The 20778-nt window shown below is 60.5% G+C and overlaps 1 long non-coding RNA gene across 1 annotated transcript; it reads right to left on the reverse strand.

Moving 5' to 3' along the window:
- Positions 1-5915: 5915 nt before the first annotated feature.
- On the reverse strand, positions 5916-8204 carry LOC128903317 (uncharacterized). Its single transcript, XR_008464073.1, has 5 exons — positions 8095-8204; positions 7332-7364; positions 7171-7206; positions 6535-6603; positions 5916-6050 (listed from the first exon to the last, which is right to left on the reverse strand). It is a non-coding gene; the product is annotated as an uncharacterized LOC128903317 (long non-coding RNA).
- Between the last annotated feature and the right edge of the window lie 12574 nt (positions 8205-20778).

The following is a 20778-nucleotide window of genomic DNA, read 5'->3' on the forward strand; positions in this document are numbered from 1 at the left end:
CACTTGACCAGTATCTAGAGGCTGAGAGCCCTGGGCTCAGTGGTGTGGAGACTGGGGACGGTATAGGAGGAGCCTGAGCGTGCTGGAAGGGTGCTTTCAGAGCTGGTGGAGCTTTTCTTCGTAGTGGAAAACAGCATGAAACAGTGGAAAACAGAAAGAAATATTGCCACGACGGGCAAGTAGGGAGGTGCAGGCTGGCCACGAGGAGAAAGAAACATCACTCCAAGGGCAGTGCTGTGGTGCAACGCGCCACCCAGAAGGACTCTGGATCAGCCCAAGGCTTTGTGTTTCAGGGAAGAGTCAGGGAGGATGGAGAGATCTCAGCAAAGGAAGGTGGCAGCAAGGTGGGGCAGCCGGGTGGATGACTGCAGCCTGCAGGGAAAGAGGCAGAGGTGATGGGACACTGTAGGACAGCCTGTGGTGGAGATGACACAGGGATGTGGCAAAGCTGAAAGGCCCCTAACAGAGCCAACCTCTTCGTGTCTTGGGCTATGGCTGTTGTCTCTGCCACTGATGCCTCTGAGACAACCAGTCCTTCCAGCACTGGGGTCTCATTGCCTCCTTGTCCACACTCAGGAGCCTGGGAGGTGTCGTACCCTAGTCCTGCCCTTGGCACTGCACATCTCCACATCCCACTGTGCCAGGAAGAGCCCTGAGGAAGGAGTGAGGGACAGGATCTCCCTTCCTGGGGGCTGGGGGTCAGGCCTTGGCCCTTTGGGTGATGGAGTCAGGCCTTGGCCCTTTGCACTAATGAAACACATCCAGGGTTACCCAGCGTGAGAGTCACCTTCAACTTGCTTTTCCCGACCTGCCATCGCTGCCTCCAGTTTTCTGCTGTAACCAGACCCGGAGGGCAATTCCTCAGTGGTGTCCCTCAGTGGGACCCATCAACAACACAAGAAACTTTGGAGTTTGAACCCGACTTTGACTCCTTGAGAGGTTCCTTCAACTTCCTCGCAGTGTCTGACATTCACGGACTCGGCCTCGAACCCACCGCAGGGGGTCTCTCCAGTTGCTGCCCCCCCAGAGAATCACAGAAGATGCCGAGTTGGAAGGGACCCACAAGGCTCAAGTCCAACTCCCAGCTCCTCACGGAAGCACCTGAAACTGAACCATATGACAAAGACCGATGTCGGATGCTCCTTGACCTCTGGCAGGCTGGGTGCCGGGACCACTCCCCTGGGGAGCCAGCGACCGACCACCCTCTCAGTGAAGAACCTTTGTCTCACGTCCAGGCGGAATTTCCCCCGATGCAGCTTCGTTCCATTTCTTCGTGTCCTGCTGCTGGTCACCAGAGAGAGCAGATCAGCACCTCCCCCTCCGCTCGTGTCCACACGTGTGTCCATTCACCTCCCCACCTGTCTACACGTGTCCACACACCCCCACAGGCATCCATGCGTCTCTGCACATGTGTCCACACACCTCCACATGCCTCCACTCCCAACCACACGCCTCCACACGTGTCCACTTGCATGTCCGCACACCCCCACAGGCTTCCACGCGTGTCTGCACATGTGTCCACACGCCTCCACATGTGTCCACATGTGTGTCCACATGCCACCACTCCTGTCTCCACACGTGTCCACACACCCACATGGGCTTCCACACGTGTCCACTCGTGTCCACACACCTCCACACGTGTCCACTCTTGACCACAGGCCTCCACACGTGTCCACACGCGTGTCCACACACCCCCACAGGCTTCCACTCCGTTCTCCACACGTGCCCACACGCATCCACACGTGCCCACACACCTCCAGACGCCTCCACACCCCACCGTGCGTGGCCACACACATGTTCACACACCTCCACATGCCTCAGACCGACCCCCCCACACCATCTTGGTGTCCCCCCCACATCCCCTCCTGTCCCCTGTGGGGCGGCCCCCTCCCCGACCCACCCGTGTCCCCACTGGGGGGGATCTCCGTGTGTCCCCCCCACCTCCTGTCCCCACCCACTAGGGTGTATCCCTGCCCCCCCCCCACGGGTATCTCAGTGTCCCCCGTGTCCCCAGTGGGGGTCCCCGTATTTGTCCCCCCCCTCCGTGTCCCCCCCCAAAAGTGTCTCCCCCTGCCCCCCCCCCCCACGGGTATCTCAGTGTCCCCCGTGTCCCCAGTGGGGGTCCCCGTGTTTATCCCACCCTCCGCCTGTCCCTCCCAAAAGGGTCTCCCCCTGCCTCCCCTCCCCCGGGTATCTCGGTGCCCACCATGTTCCCCGCGGGGGGGAGGATGTCCCTGTGCCCCCCCCGACCCCCCCTGTGTCCCTGCAGGCTGAAGGGGGCTTTTGGGGGGACCCTGGGGCTGCTGGGGGTCGAGTTCGTCGGGTTCTTCTCAGGGGTCTCCATGTTCCGGCCCGGGCAGAGCCTCTTCTGTATCTTTGGGGGCCCCCAAAACCCGGGGGGGGACACCCTAAAAATGGGGGGGCCCTAAAACTGGGGGGGAGGGGCCTAAAACTGGAGGGGGGGGAGGGGCCTTAAATGGGGCAGGGGGGAGATGCCCTGAAATGGGGGGGGGCACCCAATAAAGCGGGGGAGGCCCTGAAACAGGGGGGGGGACCCCGAAATGGGGGACACACACACACAAAACATGGGGGGTGACCCTGAAACACGGGGGGGGCCTAAAATATGGGGGGGGACGAAACATAAGGGGGGACAGGGCCCAACATGGGAGGGGGGCCAAAAACGGGGGGGGAACCCCAAAAGGTGTGTGCGGGGGTCCGAAATGAGGGGGGGATCCCTGAAATGGGGGTGAGACACCCCAAAACCGGGGGGCTGCCATCAGGGAGGTTCCTTCCCCTCTCCAAAGGTCACGGGGGGGCCCTGCCAGGCCCGGGGGGGGGCGGGTTTCGCCCAATTCCGCCCTGGGGGGGGGGGTGCCCGGGGGGGAGGGGCCGCCCCCCCCCCCATTTTTGGGGTGATTTTCCCTGACGTGGGGCAGCGCTGGGGGCCCACGTGGCGGCTGCCCTGGGACTGGCCCTGGCCCTGCTGAAGGACTGGGACGGGTGCTCCTTCTGGCTCCTCTTCGGCCTCTGCAGGTGGGTCGGGGGGGGAGGGGGTCTTTTTTGGGGTGTCCCCCCCCGCTTACACCTGACTGACACCCCCCATTCCCCCGCCCCGCCCCGCAGTGTCCCTCCCGCTGTCACCGAGGCGCTGCTGCTGGTCTCCATTCTGGGGTGCAGGAGAAGAGCCCTCTGAGCCCCGGGGTGGGGGTTGTCGGTGTCCGTACCCCCCCCCCGAACCCCCCCGAGGGTCCCGAATATGCGCTGACCCCCCGGCGTGCCCCCGAACCCCCCCTTCCCCCCCCCCCCAACTTCTACCGCCGTGTTGAGAAATTAAACGGTTTAGCGCGGGAAAGCGCCGGCGCGCCACGGCTTTGGCGCAGAAAGACGGGGCGGTGGCCCCGCTCCTCATGCAAATGAGAGCCGCGGGGCAGGCTGGGAGCGCGCGGGAGAGAGGAAGGAGGGGTTTTTTGGGGATCGGGAGGGGGATGAGGGAAGGGGATGGGGGGAGACGGCGGGGGGCGTCAGGGGAGTTCGAGGGGGGCGGAGGGAGGGGGGTAGGGCGGGTCGCCGTTGGGTAGGGGGTGGTGGCGGATGCCCGCCCGGGGGAGGAAGATTGAGTTAGCGTGGCCCACTGTGATTCTTGTTTGTGGTCCGTACTCGATGAGTGCGGCACGACGAGGTCTGATTTTATGTCCGTGAGAGCAGAGGGGCTGGGCCGAGCGCAGTAACCAGTCGCTGCCGCGCAGTGTGTAGCTGTGGGTGCGGTGGGGGTCAGCGGTGTGTGCCGCGGATGGCAGCCTGTGCGCGTAACGGGGCCGTGAGACCGGGGCGTGCACCCTCGGAGGTGCGCAAGAGCCGCGTGTGTGAGGGGGCTGCGGGCACGAGGGACACTCCTTGTGCCCCATACATCCCCCACCCCATGGACATCTGCTCTGCCCCATAGGTCCCCCCTTGCCCCATACGCCCCCCCTTGTGCCCTCCACTCTCCGCACTGGGACCCCACTCGCCTGGTCTCTGGTTTCTCCCGTTTCTCCCAGTTTCCCAGTTGGCAGCTCCCAGCCCCGCAACCCTCGCGTCCCCCCCCACCCCCCCGGGGACCCTCTGGTGCCCCCCGGGAATGATCCCCCCACAGCCAACCCCCCTGAAGACGGGAAATCTTGGAATCCTGGAATCATTTGGGTTGGAAAAGATGTTGAAGATCCTCAAAGGAGGATATTTGTGACCGTTCCTCAATAGCTACGGGGCGGGGGGGCCCAGTGACAGGACAAGGGGCAATGGGGACAAACCGGGACACGGCAAACAAGGAAAATTTCGCTTGGAGGGAGATGGAGCTTGGGGACACGGTGCCTAGAGAGTGTCCTTCTCTGGAGATATCCCAGCTCTGCCTGGAGCGGTCCTGGCCCACCTGCCCCGGGTGACCCTGCTGTGGTGGGGGCTGGATGATGGTCGCCGAAGGAGACGGAGGAGAGGGAAGTGGGGGGGTGAGGGCATGGGAAAGGGCCCATGGGAAGGAGGGGGACGTGGGGTTTTGGGGACCTGGGTTTTGGGGATGTGGGGTTTTGGGGACATAGGGTTTGGGGGACGTGGGTTTTTAGGGACGTGGGTTTTAGGGGCAGATTTTGATGGATATGGGGTTTTGGGGACGTGGGGTTTTGGGACATAGATTTTGATGGATGTGGGGTTTTGGGGACATGGGGGTTTGGGGACATGGAATAGTGATGGATTTGGCAGTTTTGGTCCATGGTTGGCCTCGATGATGTGAAAGGTCCCTTCCGACCTGGGCAATTCTGTGGTTCTCTGGGGCGGAAGAAGCTGTTTCTGCAGCGGCCCCCGGCCAGGCAGGAGCGTGTCTCCCCTCCTCGGCGCTGGCGGGGGCTGGATGATGGTGTCCAAAGGAGATGGAGGAGAGGGAAGGGTGTGGGTGAGGGCATGGGAAAGGGTCCACGGGAAGGAGGGGGATGTGGGGTTTGGGGACGTTGGTTTTTGGGGACATGGGCTTTAGGGACATCAATTTGTTATGGATATGGGGTATTGGGGGACATGGGGTTTTGAGGGACGTGGGTCTCTGGGGACTCCTCCAATGGTTGGGGCTCTCTCTGGAACCCAGATGCCATCTGTCCTTCCTCTCGTGGCGTGTCGACACCGAGGCTTTTCCCTGGGGAACGCTGGCTCCAAGGTGCCATCCCCGAGCCAGAGGTGGCGGATGGGCAGCGCCGGGGACAGGCGCGGGGCCACCACAGCCCAGGGAGAAGAGCTGCCTCGGGGACTAGCGGGAGAGACCCACCAAGTGCCGGCCCTTCCTGGCCCCCCCCCCTCCAAAAGGAGGGAATTTCCCCCCAAAATGGTGGGGAATTCCCAGGAGAGGTTGTGAGCTCAGGCGCCAGCACTGCGCGGAGCCGAGGGGCGAGTTCCAGCCCGGCTCCCACGGAGCTCTCTCCCAAGGGGGACCCATGACGAGCCCGCGCCAGCGTTTCCGTCCTGTGCCCCCCATCTCTCCCCGTCCCCCTCCTCTCCCAAGACGGTCTGTCCCAGTTGGCCACTTCCAGCCCCCCCGGGGGCTCCTTGGAGCAGCCTTTTTGGGGCGGTTCCGACCGCAGCCAGCGCCAAACCCCGCTCCCGGACATCGGAGGAGCCCCCCGGCGGGGACGGAGCTGGGTCACAAATCCCTGGGGGATTCTCCGGGTTCCCGAGGCTCCTCCCCAACCCGCGATGCCCCAGAGAAGGGGGTGGGCTGGGGGGGGGCGGTTCGGGAAGGCAGGTGGCCAGGCGTGGGGCTCCGAAATGGCCTGGGAACCCCCCAGAGGGCTGAGTCCGTGGGGCAGGAGCCCAGAGGTCCGGGCCGTCCCTCCACGCTCCTCTCCTGCCCCACACCACGGGGAGAGGGGCCACGCGCAGGCAGACGCGGAGCGAAGCATTGCTGAAGGAGTTTATTGATGGCGAGAGGGCAACAGTCCGGGGCTCCCGGGGGTCGGGGGGGGCCATCCAGGGATGACCATCTCCTCGTGCTGCTGCGGGGGGACGGGACGAGGGTGTCACCGCCGGTTCCAGTCCTGGAAGACAGAGCCCGGCGTGAGACCCTCCCGGCGTGCGCCGGGCCAGGAGAGCGGCCGCGTCCCCCCCATCTCCCCGCAGAGCCCTGGGGATGGAGAAGGGACCCGGAGCCCCCCACGCACCCAGGGCAGGACCTGGCTCTCCTGAGCCCCCCGGGGCACCCCCAGCCCCTCACCCGGCGTGGCCTTACCCGGGGACGCCCTGAAACCTCCCCGAGCCCCGCCCGGCCCCCGCGGGCATCCTGGGGGGCACCAGAGCCCCCCGCCCGGCCGCGGCGGGGCCCCGGGCAGTCCGTTCAACCCCCCCCGGGTGCGGGGACTGGCAGGGCAGCAGCTGCGTCCCGCTGGCCCGGGACACGCGTCGTCGCCGCCGTCCCCTCGTCGTCCCGCTCCTGCGGCGCCGGCAGTCCCGGCCCCGAGGGCTCGGGGACCCCCTGGGGCCCAGGACCCTCCGTGGGGCTGGAGCGGCCGGGACGTCGCTCACCTAGGCCTCGGCCGCCTCAGCCATGCGTCTCTGGCGCGCCAGCTCCAGCAGCTTCTCAGCCCCGGGGGCCTGGGGAGACGGGGGGGTCAGGGAGGCGCTGGGAAAGCCCTGGGGGGGCTGGGGGCGAGTGGGCTCCCAGTGCGGGCACTGAGGGGGAGTGGGCTCCCAGTGCAGGCACTGGGGGGGAGTGGGGCCCCAGTGCAGGTACTGGGGGGGGAGTGGGGTCCCAGTGGAAATACTGGTGGGAGGGGGTGGGTTCCCAGCACAGGTACTGGGGGGGTGAGTGCGTTCCCAGTGCAGATACTGGGGGGGTGAGTGAGGTCCCAGCGCAGATACTGGTGGGAGGGTGTGGGGTCCCAGTGCAGATAGTGGGGGGCGAGTGGGGTCCCAGTGCAGGTACTGGGGGGCAAGTGGGGTCCCAGTGGAGATACTGGTGGGAGGGGGTGGGGTCCCTGTGCAGGTACTGGGGGGGCGAGTGGGGTCCCAGTGCAGATACTGGGAGGGAGTGGGGTCCCAGTGCAGACACTGGAGAGTCGAGTGGGGTCCCAGTGCAGGTACTGGGGCGCACTGGGATGCTCTGGAGCGCAGTGGCCATGGGAGGGAGGGTCTGGGGGCAGCAGAGCTGGCTGTACCTACCGCAGCCCTCTTCACTCGCCCGAAGTCGATTGCCCCCTGTGGAGAGACCATGGGGTCGCCCGGGTTACTGGGATGTCCCCAGCCCCGGCGAGCAACTGGGGGACCGAGCGGCCCCCCCAGTTCCGCAGACTGGGCGCCCTCCCAGCCCACCCGCCGCTTACCCCGATGCAGTAACCTCCGCTTGCTTCGAAGGCCTGGGGAGAAAGAGCGCAGCAGGGGCTGGAGGGGACCATGGTGGGGCCGGGGGGGACAACACAGGCTCCCCTCGGCCCCAAGGCTTCCCAGGAAAAGGCCTTCTGCTGCCCCCCAGCACCATCCCCCCCCCAGGTTTCACCTCACGCGAGGACCAGGGGTGAGGACGGAGATGAAGGAACCACGGGGAGTTCAGGAGCCCCAGAGAGGACGGGGGCGGGGGGTGGTGGGGATGCAGCGATGGGGCGCGGGGGCGGTCGGCGGGACCCCCGAGGGCCGGGGCCGGGGGCTCTGGAGGGCCGGGGGGGCGTGGGATGGACAGGAGAGGGAAGGAACCCAAGCGGAGGGGCCGTGGGGGCTCCGAGGCGGTGGCTGGGGGGGCAGAGGGGGGAGGAGAGCGGAGGAGCACAACGAGGGGACGGCGCAGGGAGACGGTGGGGTCGGGCAGGGGCTGCGGGGACACCGCTGCCGGGGAGAGGGGGGAAGGCGAAGGGCTGAGGGGGATGAGGGGAAGAAAGACCTCGGCAGCGACGGAGAGGTGGGACACGGAGCGTGTCGCCGGGCGGAGATGGCAGCGGGGCCCAAAAGGACGGGACTCGGGGGTGCCGGGGGGGGATGGGACGGATGTGGGGGCGCCGAGACGAGAGGCCAAGCCAAGGGCTTTCGTGCCCCCCGCTGCGGCGGAGCCGGCGTCCCCCAGCCCGGCCCCGGCCCGCAGCCCTGGGGACCCACCTGGGCATCCTCCGGGGTGCAGAGCAGGACGGCGAAGAGCAGGGCCAGGCTGAGCACCGCCACCTTCATCTTCCTCTGCCGTGCGGAGAGTCCCGGCTGCAGCTGGGGAAGGTGAAGGGGCAGATTTATCCCCCCCGGGACTCCTGCTCCTCCCTCCCCGCCCCGAGAGCCCCCGGGGCAAAGCTGGCCTTGGCAGAGACACCGGCCCTGGCCACCAGCCCAGCCCCGGCACAGAGTCACCTCCGTCCCGGCACCGGTCCAGCGTGGGCATGGGGCAGCTGGGCAGGGAAGGGCCCCGGCACCGGGGGGCGGCTGGAGGGGGCGGCCGGAGCCTCCCGACAGCCGGACGCCCGACAGCCGTGACCCACTGCTCCATCATGAGACCGGCCTCCAACAGCCCCTAAAGCCAGAACCCCCCAGCTCCCCGTGTCCCTCACCCCCAGACCCCCATCTCCCCACGTCCCTCACCCCCAGACCCCCCATCTCCCCACGTCCCTCACCCCCAGACCCACATCTCCCCATGTCCCTCACCCCCAGACCCCCCATCTCCCCACGTCCCTCACCCCCAGACCCACATCTCCCCATGTCCCTCACCTCCAGGCCCCCATCTCCCCACGTCCCTCACCCCCAGCTCCCCGTGTCCCTCACCCCCAGACCCACATCTCCCCACATCTCTCACCCCCAGACCCCCATCTCCCCACGTCCCTCACCCCCAGACCCCCATCTCCCCGTACCCCTCACCCCCAGACCAGCCTTTCCCTCCAGGGCCCCCCAGGGGTGACAGCACCCTCCAACCAGGGCTCTCAGGGCAGAAATACCTCTGCCTCGTCCCCAGCCCCTCGGGTAAAGGGGGGGCTGGAACTGGCCCCTCTTCTTCTGCACCGGGGACCCCGGGAGGAGGGAACGTGGGAGGGGGGAGGACGGCTGGGGGCAGGGGCCACGGGGCCGGCAGGAGACTGGGGCCTTCGGGCACTGGGGGACACTGGTGGGTGCTGGGCGTGGAGAGGGGAAGGCTCAGCGTGGGGGATGTGCTGGGGGGCGGCCGTGCCTGGCTCCAGCCCCCACTGTTCCCCAGGCTCCGCGGGACCCAAACCGGTGCCGTTCCCAGCCAGGGCCCCCCCCCGGGCAGAGGGGGCTGGCCCCTGCCCTGGCCCTCGCCCCGCCGCCGCCTGGGGACACCCCGTCCCCCCACATCCCCGGGGTCCCCCGGGCAGAGCCGGCCCCGAGAGCAGGTCCCAGCGCCCCGGCCCCGGTGCAGCGCTGGCTCCGCTCCCCGCTGGGGCTCGGCCACCGCTCGCCAAAGGCCCTCGTCCCCTCCGGTGTCCTCGGCCTCTGCTGGCCCTGGACGCGGCTGTTCAGAGGGACGCGATGAAGCCTCGGCTCATCCCCGGGCAGCCCCTCGGCGCTGATGGCGGGCACGGAGCCCCCCCGGCGAGAGGAGGGACGTCTGTCCCGCGGCACCTCTGACACCTGCCCGCGCCCCGCGGCACACAGGGCCCTCCAGCCCCCCCGGGGCTTCCCCAGAGCCCGCTCGGGGGCAGAACGGCGGGGGCGACAGCAGCCGGGGCGCCCTCCAGCCCTGCCAGCGGGCAGAGGCCCCTCAGGAGTGCGGTGCTGGGGGGAGCGGGGAGCAGCGGGTCCTGGGGCACCCCAGCGCCACGGTCCCTCCTTCCCCGGGGACAGGCCGGCGCCCAGAGACGGGGGATCTCCCTTTCCCCCTTCCTTCCCCCCGGCTCCTGCCCCAGCCACAGCCATCAGTGGGAGGTGTCCTGAGGCGCACCCCGGCCTTGGGGGGGGGCTGCCCGCAGCCGAGCGCTGTCTGGGGCGGGGACCGAGGGGTTTTGTCCCCTTGCGAATATGGCCGTGGGTCACTTCTCCTACCCCGTGAAGAGCGCACAGCCCAGGAGCCCTCGGGGCTCTCCTGCGCGGCGGCGCCTGCGCCCCAGGATCTCCCCTGGAGCGGGGACGCTCGCTTGAGGTTCTGCTCCTCGGGGCCGGCAGATTCCTCACCACAAGAGGCTCTCGGCGGCGTGCTAAACCCTGAAGTCTTGGCTAAGTGACGTAAGGGTTGATGGCGTGGCTGTAATCCCTTAGACGTGAACCCTTGGCCAAGCCTGGGGCTCGGATTGGATCCAGCTGCACCTCGACTCCTCTCGGAGAAGGAGTTTGGAAAGCTGGGGGGTCCTTACCGAGCCCCGGGACCCAACGGGAGGGTCTCCCTCGCGGATCGCCTGGCCCTGGCCCCCGTGCGGTAAATAACCGGGTGCCCCTTGCCATCGAATCCCGTAAAACACTGTCGCCTTCACTGCTGGCTTTGGTAAATGGTGTTTGCTGTTCATCACTATTTCACTGCTGCTCTCTTACGAGTGAAGCTAATCCCTACGCCGGCGACGGGGCGGCGCTGGGGGAGCAGCCGGACAGCCGGGGGGGCTGCTCTCCTTGGGGGAGCCCGGGGGTCCGAGCAGCCGGGGTGATGGAGCTGCCTCCCCAGGGGCGCCGTGTCCTTTTCCCTCTCCTCCGCCTGCCCTGCGCTGGCCCTGGCTCTCCAGCTTGGTTTCCTTCACCCCCAGCCCGACCACCACCACCCTGGGGGCCCTGGGCAGCCCCCTCGGGGCGCTGTGGGGTAGGGACAGCGTGGGGCTGGTCGTAAGCGGTGCGGGGCTCCGCTCCCAGCGGGGAGAGCCGCCGGGGGAAGCCGCACAAGCCGAGCCAGACCTTTTCCAGCAAGCCGGCGCCAATGGAGCTGCTCTCTGCCATCGTGACGCTCCCGCAATCGGCCCCGGCTGCTCTCTTCAAGGGCACAAGTGCCCCAAAGGGCAGAGGGAACGGCCGGGACCTCTCCCAACAGGGACAGCTTCAGGGCGGACATGGGCATTTTTGGCTCGAGGAGCTCAGGTACCCCGGGTTTTCCCCCCTGCAGACGCACACAGCTCTCAGGGGAGACAAAGAGCGGCACAGAGAGCGACTGATTGGCTTCTGCATAACGAGGAGACCAGCCCTTCGATGGCATGAGCCACCGCTGGGAGGACATGGGACCGGCAAGGTCTCCATCGGGAGGCGCAGCACGGATCGACGGGTCTCTCTGGGTGGCAGAAGGAACCGCCCGTAACAACCAGCAAATCCACTGGCCGCGCCGAGCAACGGCGGCACCGAACGCCTTGGACTCGCCGCCTGCGCTGAGTTCCCGGGACGTCGGCGTTATCCCAGCAAACCCGCGGGTGCTCTGTAAGGCCGGTGCGTTCCTCTGTAAGCTCTTCCTCTGTTCCCTGCCACAGGAATTCCAGCCACCGCGCTGCGCTGCCCAAGGGCCGTTCACCCCCTAACCCACCCAGTGGCCCACGGCCCACGGCTGAAAGTAAAACAGCGCTCAATTGGAGTCCGTGGCCCCTGGGGTTGGGGGGGTGGTTTGTGTTTGTAGGAGACGTGGGGTGGGAGTCAAAGGCCAGTGGGAAAAATCTGGACGGGGCTTTGGAAGTCGGCTGGGAGGTTTGCCCGAGTTTCAGCGAAACTGAGGTGTCGCTGGTCGTGTCCCCGTGACGGGACAGGCTCCTGTCCCGGCTCGGCAGAAACCCTGTCTGGGGTCATCTGCCCGAGAAGAGGGAGACGAGGGTGCGCTGAGAAGTCAGACACGAGAACCGTCAACAGCTCAGGGCCCTCGTTGACATTAGATGGCATTTCCGAGGGTTAGGGATAAGGTCGTGTCTTCACGAGACACTAACTCTAAATAAGGGATCTTTTGTGGCTCGGTCGTGAAAAGATTGAAGGCGCCTGACTGGAATATTTGCTTTGGAAATGCCCAAAGAGCAGGCAGCCACCTGGCAGGTGTTCATTTTGACAGCTTCTGCTTTCTGCGTTATCTGTTGGACAGACAAGTCACCCGGCGCGGAATCATGCACCGCATTTAAACACGCTGTGTTGTTTTTTGCGTTCCGGGCCTTTTTTGAAAAGAATCGACGAATCGTAGGCGCTGACACCATTGAGGAATATGGGATTAGGAGCGGCCAATGAGAGAAACGCAAACCAGCGGGCGGCACTGGATGCTCCTTGACATTCACGGTGGTGTTCGGGGAGGTTCCCTCTGCCGGCTCAGTAGTGGCGACGACGACGCGCTCGGGTGGTTGTGATCGTGAGCCACGCATTGAAAAAGGTAAATGTCAGCAGTTGGCCGGTTTGACCAAGGACTGGACAAGAGCCTCCTCAAGGTCGCTCTGAAGGGTGGCTGATCCTACCTGTGCTGTCCCCCCGCCGCCTCCTCAGGGGGAGCGCAAGGCCTGTGGCTTTGACAGTTCGTGTCCCAGACAAAACCCCACCGACGCTTCCGAGCACCCCAAAATGCCAACAGAAACCAGCTTTTAACAAGCCCAACAAAAAGGGGCGCAGGGCACAGATCTGGAGGTGACTCCCGTTGAGCGCAAAGGAGAAGTGTCCCGTCAAGGAAAGGTCTTGCCAATCCCCAAACGAGTGGATCACCGTTGAGGGCAGCACCCAGAGGGAACCTCCCATGGGGCCAAGAGCACGTCTGTACCTTTCTCTCTTTTTCCTACAGTCCCTTCTGGGAGGCAGGGGGAGTTTTACCACATTTATTTTCCAAATAAATTTTTATCAGGGTTGTTCTCCTCAGGCTCTGACCCGCAGTGAGGCGTCCCGCCGTTTTACAGAGGGAAAGGGGAGGGAAAGTGCATGTACCGCTTCTTCTTTGGTGGGAACACTTCGTTCAGTGCTCATCGTGCACACTCGGATGGCGCTGGAGCCTGAGCCATGACCCCAGCTCTGCCCTCGGCTGGTTGGAGATGGATCTTCCCCAGGGATGGAGGCAGGAGCGAGTCTGTCTGGGGTCAACGCCTGGCATATCAACCCCATGGGAGTGTGAAGCTCTGGTGGACTCTGGTGCAATGTTTGCCTTTTTCCAGTCACCGGGGACTTCACCTGACTGCCATGGCTTTTCAAATATCATGGAGAGTGGCTTGGCAACTCCACCAGCCAGTTCCCTCAGGACTCTGGGATGCATCTTGTCAGCCCCCATAGACTTCTGCATGCTTAGGTTCCTCAGGTGGTCACAAACCTCATCTTTTGCCACAGTGGGGGGGACTTGGCCCCTCAAGTCCCTACCTTGAGGTCCACCCACTCAAGAGGTGTGGGAAGAGAGGTTGGCAGGGAAGACTGAGGCAAAAATGTTGTTGAGTACCTCAGCCTTCTCCTCGTCCATTGTTACCAGTTTGCCAGTCTTGCTCATCAGGAGGGGTACGCTTTCTTTGACCTTCCTTTTCTGGCTGACATATCTATAGAAGCCCTTCTTATTATCCTTTGCCTCCCTTGCCAAGTTCATCTCCAGCTGCGCCTTGGCCTTCCTGACCCCATCCCTACACACCTGGGCAACATCCCCATGCTCTTCCCAGGGTACCTGTCCCTGCTTCCACTGCCTGTGCATTTCCTTCTTGCCTTTTAGTTTGACCAGCAGGTCTCTACTCAGCCATGCACATTGCTCAAGGCTTTATCCATGGGGATTATCTCCACCCCAGCCACTCCCAATGCATTGAATCTCCCCTTCCATGGTATTCCTGGTCGCTTCTCTGTCTCATTCCCTGTCCATTGCAGACCAACCATCTGCAATATAAATGTGGGCACCAGATGAACTCCTCCTGGGGCCTTTGACAAGCACTTAGACCTCAAAGAGCAGAGAGGTGCCTCTAGGAGGTCCTCCTCTCCCCGAGATATGCTTCCTCCACTGGTGTCTTTAGGATGCATGAGTGGTAAATGGAGAAAGATGGTCAGCCCCTGAGAGCTTCTTAACGTTTCAGTTAGTGGTGAGGCAGTGATTGGTAGTGGGTAGGGATGCCAGAGAGGGCAGAGGAAACTCAGTGACAAACAATTCTTATGAGGAGTGGCTGAGGGAACTGGGATTGTTTAGTCTGGAGAAAAGGAGGCTGAGGGAGACCTTATCGCTCTCTACAGGCACCTGAAAGGAGACTGTAGAGAGGTGGGGGTCGGTCTCTTCTCCCAAGTAACAGGCGATAAGAGAAGGGGAAGCGGCCTCAAGTTGCGCCAGGGGAGGTTTAGACTGGATATTAGGAAAAACATTGTACTCTGAAAGGGTTATTAAGCATTGGACGAGGCTGCCCAGGGAAGTGCAACCATCCCTGGAGGTATTCAGAAGACGGGTAGACGCAGTGCTTAGAGATATGCTTTAGTGATGGTTTTTGTCAGAGTTAGGTTGGTGGTTGGACTCGATGATCTGAAAGGTCTCTTCCAACTTAGGCAAGGCTATGATTCTATGCACCCCAGAATGCAGGTTGCCCTCTTGGCTGCCAGGGCACTCTCCTGACTCACATTAACCCAGCTGCCAACCAGCGCCCCCAGATCCCTTTCTGCAGGGCTGCTTTCTAGCCACTCCTCTTCCAGCCTATACTTGTGGCCACCATTATTTCATCCCTGGTGTAGAATGCACCATTTGTTCTTGTTAAACATGCTGAGAGTTGCCTTCTCTGGGTCACGGACACAGGTGCTAAACCGAACAGGGCCCAGGAGCCAGCATCCCTGTGCTGCCCCACAATGCCCCAGCATGTCCCAGTGCGTACCCTCAGTAAGTCCATGCTGACTGCATTTGAAGACAAATTTCTCTTTTTGGTGCCCAGAAATATCACCCAAGAGGAGACTAACTGGTGGCACACTGCTCACCAATGTGAGCTTGTACAGCCAGTGAGTTGTTCCCTGAGTTGCATTTTTGGCCTCATTCAGAGCTGGGTGCAACACTTGCTTGTCCTCTCTCACAAGAGACCTCTGCTAACCCAAGGACTTTTCAAAAGGGATATTCCAAAGAAATGTCAATCTTGTTCTGTAACTTCACTACCACTATTTTGCCTGTTATATGATGGATTTCATTTCTCTAATCTTTCTTATGTTTTCACCTGTCCTGATACAATGACCATGTCTAAAGTCATCTTTCCAGGTGCAGACTGTCTAGACAGGGGCCTTTTCTATTATAGTCCTGTTTTCTCCTTCCCTTACTCTTTCTTCATTCAGGTTCCTGTCACCCATCCAGCTGCTGCTTTGAGCTTCACGTGGTTAAAAGTTTCCCTGTCTTTCAGTAGTCTAATTATCTCCTGTAGCCAACTCTTTAACTATGTTTATATCAACCTTTCTGTACCTATCTATCCAAAGCATTTCTCATAAGATTACCCCTTGCAGAAAAGCAACCTCATTAGAGGCAGCATGTACTTAGCATATGGCCGCAGAGGGTGTTTTATTGTTTACCAAACGTGATCCGACATGATCAGGCTTTACTTTTCTTTGCTTGCAAAGAGGAAAAACCCTTCTGTGCCTGGGTGCAGCCAGGTCTCTAAGGAGCTCAGGTGGGAGCTGGTGCAATGGAGCTGTAACATCCAGCTGCAGAGACCAGTGGAGAAGTCTGATGGAAGGAAACTGATGTAAATCCCAACTGGGCAATGACAGACATGGTGGGGTTGGGGTGGGGGCGGTGAGGAGTAGTGTTGTCCATACAGTGTCAGACCTCAAGGGACTGCATTTCCTAGCCATCCAGACCTCCTGAGGAGACCCTCTGGACCAATATCAGTTGCAGAAGACTTCTATCACCTCTTCTGTAGACTGAAAAGTAAAGTAAAACAAAGCCTTTAAAAAAAAAAAAACAAAAAAAACTAGGTTTTCTTTGAAATCTTCCTTCTTAACTACAGTATGAAAGAGCTCCAATTAGCTGTAGAAGTCTTGAAGACTTGAAGGAAATTAAAAGAAGAGAAACAGCTTGTTAGGGCTTTCTGTACTTTAATGAGCCCCATGGCGTATTTAGCTCTGAGTCCATGAACCTCAGATACTGAGAGAAGATTGAAAACACTGCTCAAGAAGTCAGAAGAAAAACTCAAGTACCTTGAAGCATTAATGGGCCCCACTGAGGGCCACTGCTGACAAAGTCTCCCCATGGACTCGTTAGAGGAGATAGCTGGAGGCTGTGATTGCAGGAAGGCAAAGGCACAGTGCAGGTGGCTGTAATGTGGAGAAAACTGTTGCTTTGTTTGATGAAGCAGAAGGGCCAAACCTGACCCTTAGGCCCTGGGAAGGCAGATCCTGCCCCTCAGGTGTGGCTCAGGGCTCTTCCTGGGGGTAGTGGGGTGTGAGGGTGAGCAAGGCCAAGGGTAGGGGGGCTGTGTAACACCTCCTGGCTTCCTCGTGCAAGAGTGAAGCAGAAACCAAGCCCAGAGCTTCAAAATAAAGTTTTTTCTAGTAGGCCTTGGTGGCAGAGGCAACTGCCATAGCCAAGGGGACAATGAGCTTGGTGCTGTTGGGCTTTTTAACCTTGCCAGAGCCCTAGGCCACCTCTACTGCAGGCTGTCCATCACTGTCCCATGCCTGCACCTCTTTCCTTGTAGGCTGCAGGCACCCATCGTGCTTTCCCACATCGCTCTCACCCCGGCATTTCCATATCTTTTCTGATGTCTCTCCACTCTCACCGGCTGTTCCTTGAAACACAAAGCCATGGGCTGATCAAGACTCCCTCTGGGTGACCTCTTGCACCACAGTGCAACCATTTGAGTGAGATTTCTTTTTCCTCACATGCAGTCCGACCCTTCCAAGCTGCACTTTGTTGAGGTTTCCTTCTCTTCCCACTACCAAGAAAATCTCCATGATCTCTGAAGCCACCCTTCAAGCAGGTGCAAGCTACTGCTAGAGAGCCCTGGGCCTCTACCTCAATAGGTACAGAAGCCCAGCTCCCTCAGCTTCTCCACACATGCCCCAAACCCCATCCTGGCCAGTGTCCTTTGGAGCTTCTCCAGTTCCTCCTCCTTCCTTCAGAACAGAGAGCCCCACACACAGACACACTAGACCAGATGTGGCCACACCAGTGCTGCGTCAAGGGGGATGATAATCACAGGATCTTCGTGGTTGGAAGGGACCTTTAAGGTCATCGAGTCCAACCATACACACACAACCCCCCCACACACACAATCTCCACACTAGCGCATGCCCTGAAGTGCCACATCTAGACATGTCTTAAATACCTCTAGAGATGGGCACTCAACAACCTCCCTGGGCAGGCTGTTCCAGTGCCTGACCACTCTTTCAGTAAAGTAATTCCTCCTAATATCTAATCTAAACCTCCCCTGCCGCAACTTCAGACCATTTCCTCTGGTCCTGTCATTATTCACCTGGGAGAAGAGGCCAACACCCACCTCTCTACACCCTCCTTTCAGGTAGTTGTAGAGGGCAATGAGGTCTCCCCTCAGCCTCCTCTTCTCCAAGCTAAAGTGCCCAGCTCCCTCAGCCTCTCCTCATATGCCCTGGTCTCCAGACCCCTCACCAGCCTGGTAGCTCTCCTCTGGACACACTCCAGCACTTCATAGAACCATAGAATCATTTAGGTTGGAAAAGACCCTTGGGATCATCGAGTCCAACCATCATCTCCACTCTACAAAGTTCTCCCTTACACCATATCCCTTAACATCACATCTAAAGGAGTCTTAAACACATCCAGGGATGGTGACTCCACCACCTCCCTGGGCAGCCTATTCCAGTGTCTGACCACTCTTTCTGTGAAGAATTTTTTCCTTATGTCCAGCCTAAACCTACCCTGTTGCAGCTTGAAGCCATTCCCTCTTCTTCTATCGCTAATTACCTGTGAGAAGAGACCAGCACCAACCTCTCTACAATGGCCTTTCAAGTAGTTGTAGAGAGCTATGAGGTCTCCCCTCAGCCTCCTCTTCCTCAAACTAAACAGTCCCAGCTCCTTCAATTGCTCCTCATAAGATTTATTCTCCAGGCCCTTCACCAGCTTCGTTGCCCTCCTCTGCCCTCGCTCCAGCACCTCGATATCTCTCTCGGATTGAGGTGCCCAGAACTGGACACAATACTCAAGGTGTGGCCTCACCAGTGCTGAGTACAGGGGGACAATCACCTCCCTCCTTCTGCTGGTCACACTAGTTCTAATACAAGCCAGGATGGCATTGGCCCTCTTGGCCACCTGAGCACACTGCTGGCTCATGTTCAGGCGCTTGTCAATTAGAACCCCCAGGTCCTTTTCTGCCAGGCAGCTCTCGAGCCACACTGCCCCAAGCCTGTAGCGATGCATGGGGTTGTTGTGGCCCAAGTGCAGGACCCGGCACTTGGCCTTGTTGAAGCTCATACCGTTAGCATTGGCCCATCGGTCCAATCTGTCCAAGTCTCTCTGTAGAGCCTCCCTATCCTCATGTAGATCAACACTCCCGCCTAGCTTCGTGTCATCTGCAAACTTGCTGGTGATACACTCTCTGTCCTTATCAAGGTCATCAATAAAGATGTTGAACAGAAATGGTCCCAACACCGAGCCCCGAGGGACACCAGTTGTGACCGGCCGCCAGCTGGATTTAACTGCATTGACCACCACTCTTTGGGACCGCCCATCCAGCCAGTGCTTGATCCAGAAGATCGTATGCTCATCCAGGCCGTGAGCCGCCAGTTTTTCCATGAGAATTCTATGGGGGACAGTGTCAAATGCTTTTCGAAAGTCTAGGTAGACAATGTCCACAGCCTGTCCCTCCCAAGGGACTTTGTCCAGCAGTCTTCTGAACAGGTCAAAATTTGCCCTCCGGAAGTCTAAGGTGGCAGTTTTACTAACCCTTCTCCTTGTTTCCCCAAGAATCAGAAATTTGATCATCTCATGATCACTGTGCCCTAGACAGCCACCAACCTTTACTTCCCCGACAAGTTCTTCCCTGTTCACAAGAAGTAGGTCCAGGAGGGCACCTTCCCTGGTCGGATCACTTACCAGCTGTGTGAGGAAGTTATCCTCCACAGATTCCAGGAGCCTCCTGGATTGTTCCCTCTCAGCTGTGTTGTATTCCCAGCAGATATCCGGGAGGTTAAAGTCCCCCACAAGAACAACGGCAAGTGATCGCGAGATTTCCCCCAACTGCTTATAGAAAGCTTCGTCCGCCTCACTGCTTTGGTTGGGAGGTCTATAGCAGACTCCCACAGCGATAGCAGCTTTATCGGCCCTTAACCTAATCCAAACACTCTCCACCCCGTCATCACTATACTCGATTTCTGAGCTCTCATAGCATTCTCTAATATACAGGGCCACTCCTCCACCTCTCCTTTCCTGTCTGTCCCTCCTGAAGAGCTTGTAGCCATCGATTGTGGCACTCCAGTCCTGTGACGCATCCCACCACGTTTCGGTGATAGCCACTATGTCTTAGTTTCCCTGGTGCATCATGGCTTCAAGCTCCCCTGTTTGTTGCACATACTGCATGCATTGGTAGAGATGCACTTCAGATGTGCTAATGACTCCAGCACCTTTTTGTGGGTGTGGGCCCCATTTCCCACCAGACCCCTCTCAGGTGCTTCCATGATTTCTAAGCGTCTATCCCTTCTCTCCAATGAAATGTCAGAGTGAGAGTCCTCGCTATCCTCCCCTTTGATTTATTCCTGACAGGCCCAGTTGTCTCCCCTTCCCCCCTCATATCTAGTTTAAAGCCCTGTCAATGAGCCTTGCTAACTCCTGCCCCACAATTCTTTTTCCCTTCTGGGACAGGTGCGTCCCACCTGCCACCAGCAGGTCAGGTCACTCCTATAGCAGCCTGTGATCAAAAAACCCAAAGCCCTGCCCATAACACCAGTCCCGGAGCCACGAGTTGACCTGTTGCCTCTTCCTGTTAATTTCCTCATTCATGATTGCCACTGAAGGGATAGAGGAGAACACAACTTGTGTTCCTGACCCCTTAAGCCGTCGCCCCAAGGCTCTAAAATCTCTTTTAATCCATTTTGGGCTCCTCCTACCCACTTCATCACTACCCACCTGCAATACTAAGAGGGGGTAGTAGTCAGAGGAGTCTACTAGGGCCGGAAGTTTGTCCAACACATCCCTGACCCGTGCCCCAGGGAGGCAGCAGACTTCCCTGTGAAGTGGGTCTGGACGGCATATTGGCCCCTCCGCCCCCCTCAATAGAGAGTCACCCACCACAATGACCCGTCTGCTTTTCCTTTTGGAGCCAGTTGTGATGCTGGGTCCATGGCGACTTGGTCTTTCTGGCGTTCCTGGCCTGGGTGTATCATCCTCCTCTCCAACAGCCAGTTCCTCCTGCAGGGCTTCATATCTGTTCTGCAAAGGTAACTGGGAAGGTGGGAGGGGCCGGGAGGGGATTCTCCTGCTTCCCCGAGCAGGGACCTGTTTCCATTCCCCCTCGTCTCTGCCATCCCCTCCTGTTGCCTGGTGACGAGAGGGGAGGGGGTCCTCTGACTTGTGTGGGGCCTCACCCTGTTCCCTTTCTCTCCGGGAGCGGGTCCACCAGTCACTCTCCCTCTCGCATTCTCTCATACTCCTCAACCTTTCCACTTCTTCCTTCAGCTCAGCCACCAGAATGAGCAGATCATTTACCTGTTCACATCTGACACAGGTGTTGTCTCCGCTGCCCTCCATGGCGAGTGCCAGGCTCCGGCACTCTTTGCAGCCAGAGGCCTGGATGCCCACATGTTTGCGCGGGGCCTCTGTCTGGGTGCCCACAGTTTTTTTAACAGCCGCCTTCGACCGGGTAGCAACCACGGCTGGATCTCTAGACACAAGCGAGACCTTGTGACTCGACGGTCACTTGAGGGGAGCACTGGTTGCTCGCTCTGGGCAAAGACAAGTCCCTGCCCTCCTGGAGGCTTCCTATAACCTGGTGGCTTGATCGATCGGGGGAGGTGCTGTCTCCGCCCCCAGGC

The sequence above is a fragment of the Rissa tridactyla genome, unplaced genomic scaffold (assembly GCF_028500815.1).
Source record: "Rissa tridactyla isolate bRisTri1 unplaced genomic scaffold, bRisTri1.patW.cur.20221130 scaffold_29, whole genome shotgun sequence".
In the NCBI taxonomy this organism is placed as follows: domain Eukaryota; kingdom Metazoa; phylum Chordata; class Aves; order Charadriiformes; family Laridae; genus Rissa; species Rissa tridactyla.